We start from the raw sequence: 2,500 nt of genomic DNA, 5'->3' as shown, positions 1-2,500 counted from the left end.
TTTAGAAAAACAAGTAAGGAGTTAATATCCTCCACCATAATCACTTCAAGAACTGGAAACTGTTTTAGCTGAAGAATGAACAAAAATTCTTTTGGAAACAATTCAAACTCTGTACGAGTCCATACCTCGTAGAATTCAATCTGTAATTACTGCCAAATGCGGTCCTACCCCATATTAAAGTAAATTTGTTTGAAATTTTAAGGTGTTTCCATTATTTTGTCCAAACCCTGTATATTTATATATATATATAAACATAAGCTTGTTATATAGAGTTAAAGATTAAAGATTAGATTTATGAATTCTGAATACATTTTAGTACAGAACCATAATTATCTATTTTTACAAAGGAAACATTGTTAGTGACAGACTAGCGACGGCTTGAAAACTGAGACTTTGTAGATACTATCAATGTTTACCTTTAAAAAAAATGAATATATACAGTCTATATACATATATATATATATATATATATATATATATATATATATATATATATATATATATATATATATATACATACATATATATATATATATACATACATACATATATATATATATATATATATATATATATATACATACATATATATATATATATATATATATATATATATATATATATATATATATATATATATATACGTGTGTATGTATGTGTGTGCGTGTGCGCGTGTGCATGTGTGAGTATGCGTGTGTGCACGCGCGTGTTTATTTACGATATGAACTCATTAACTGGTAAATTAAAAAAAATGTTTTCCTCATAACATTGAGTTTCTCAAGTTACGGTTAATCATTTGTACTTATAAGTATTTTGATACATATGCTGTTGAAAGTTTATATATATATATTTATATATATATATATATATATATATATATATATATATATATATATATATATATATATATATATATATATATATATATATATACATGTGTGTGTGTGTGTGTGTGTATATATGTATATATATATATATATATATATATGTATATATATATATATATATATATGTATATATATATATAACGTATTGATATCTACAAGACTCAAAGAGTCTCAGGTAACGCTAAGTAAGTTCCATGGACAGACCGTAGTTAGACTCTTGGTTCGACAGTGATACGAGTGAGAAGTTTAATATGGGTCCTGTATTTGGTTGTTTTCAGGACATTTATAAGGAAATAGATATAGATTTAGATATTTCCTTATAAATGTCCTGAACCCCCCCCCCCCCGCAGCCTTGGCTTTGTTATCTATTTTTGTCTAATATATATATATATATATATATATATATATATATATACTTATCGGCCCCTGGGCTTATTCTTGTTAAACCTGGTACTTATTCTATCGGTCATTTATGCCGAACTGCTAAGTTATGGGGACATGGACATAAACACACGAACATCAGTTGTCAAATTATGGTGGGGGAGCAAATACAAACACACACACACACACACACACACACACACACACACATATATATATATATATATATATATATATATATATATATATATATATATATATATATATATATATATATATATATATATATATATATATATGAGTAAAAATAAATACAAAAAAAGTTTTTTTTTATGATTGTGTATAGAGGAATATATTATTTTATTTAAGAGTTCCGACTCTGTTTTTTATGTTTTATTTATATTCTTGTAAAATTAATGTGGGATATAGAATATGGAATATACAATATATAATATAAAAATGGATGGTACAATGAGATTAAGTATTGAATGTCTTATTGAATATATGGAATATGTCTTATTGAATATATGAAATATTGAGTGTTCAATACAAAGGATTAAATATATAAAGGCGAATACGTATTTTCTATACCTTGTGGTATTTCATCATGGCCGGTATGACAGACTTTAACAGACTGTAATAGACTGGCTGGTTTAAGTACCAGTTGCGTACTAGGGTTGATCTAATTGACTTGCTCACTCCCACCAAAATTTCGGGCCTTGTACCTAGAGTAGAAAAGAATATAAAGTGGATTATGCGAACACGTGAGTGAGTTAGTCAGTCAGTGTATACTTATATATGTTTTCTACTATCTTAGAATGCTGAACAAAAACTGCCTTTGTAAATTCTGTGTGTTAAAGTGTCGTATCAACAGCAATGTATAAAAGTTAATTGCTCCCAAATACTGCAATTCTTTCTCCCAACTCTGTCAATACTAGTTTATAGAAGAAAACATCGTTTTACAAAGTTGTATTTTGAAATTTATGAAGATAACAAAACAGAAAAGTTTCCAGAAGTTCATCTTTTATCCTTGAGGACCGACTTAAGATTAAATTTTACAAAGAGAAATTGAATAAAAGGGCTGTTCTGATTTGCTTTATAAAACAAAAAAATTGAAAAATATATTTAAAATATCAATACTTGTCCTTTTAAGATCGATACTATTTGATTCATAGTATTGATCAGGCTTAATTCGTTTTGATTAGGCTGTTTAGATTGATTTTTTGTCTAAT

At 26.4% G+C, this 2,500-nt stretch overlaps 1 long non-coding RNA gene across 1 annotated transcript in view; it reads left to right on the top strand.

Annotated features, from left to right (window-relative positions):
• The window catches only part of LOC128248032 (uncharacterized), a 32,669-nt gene that overhangs the window by 29,166 nt on the left and 1,003 nt on the right, over positions 1–2,500 (top strand). The window lies entirely within an intron of this gene.

Source organism: Octopus bimaculoides, chromosome 6 (genome assembly GCF_046866305.1).
Source record: "Octopus bimaculoides isolate indiv1 chromosome 6, ASM4686630v1, whole genome shotgun sequence".
NCBI classification, from domain to species: domain Eukaryota; kingdom Metazoa; phylum Mollusca; class Cephalopoda; order Octopoda; family Octopodidae; genus Octopus; species Octopus bimaculoides.
Note: the sequence above shows the minus strand (reverse complement) of the source record. Positions and strands in the feature narration are given on the sequence as shown.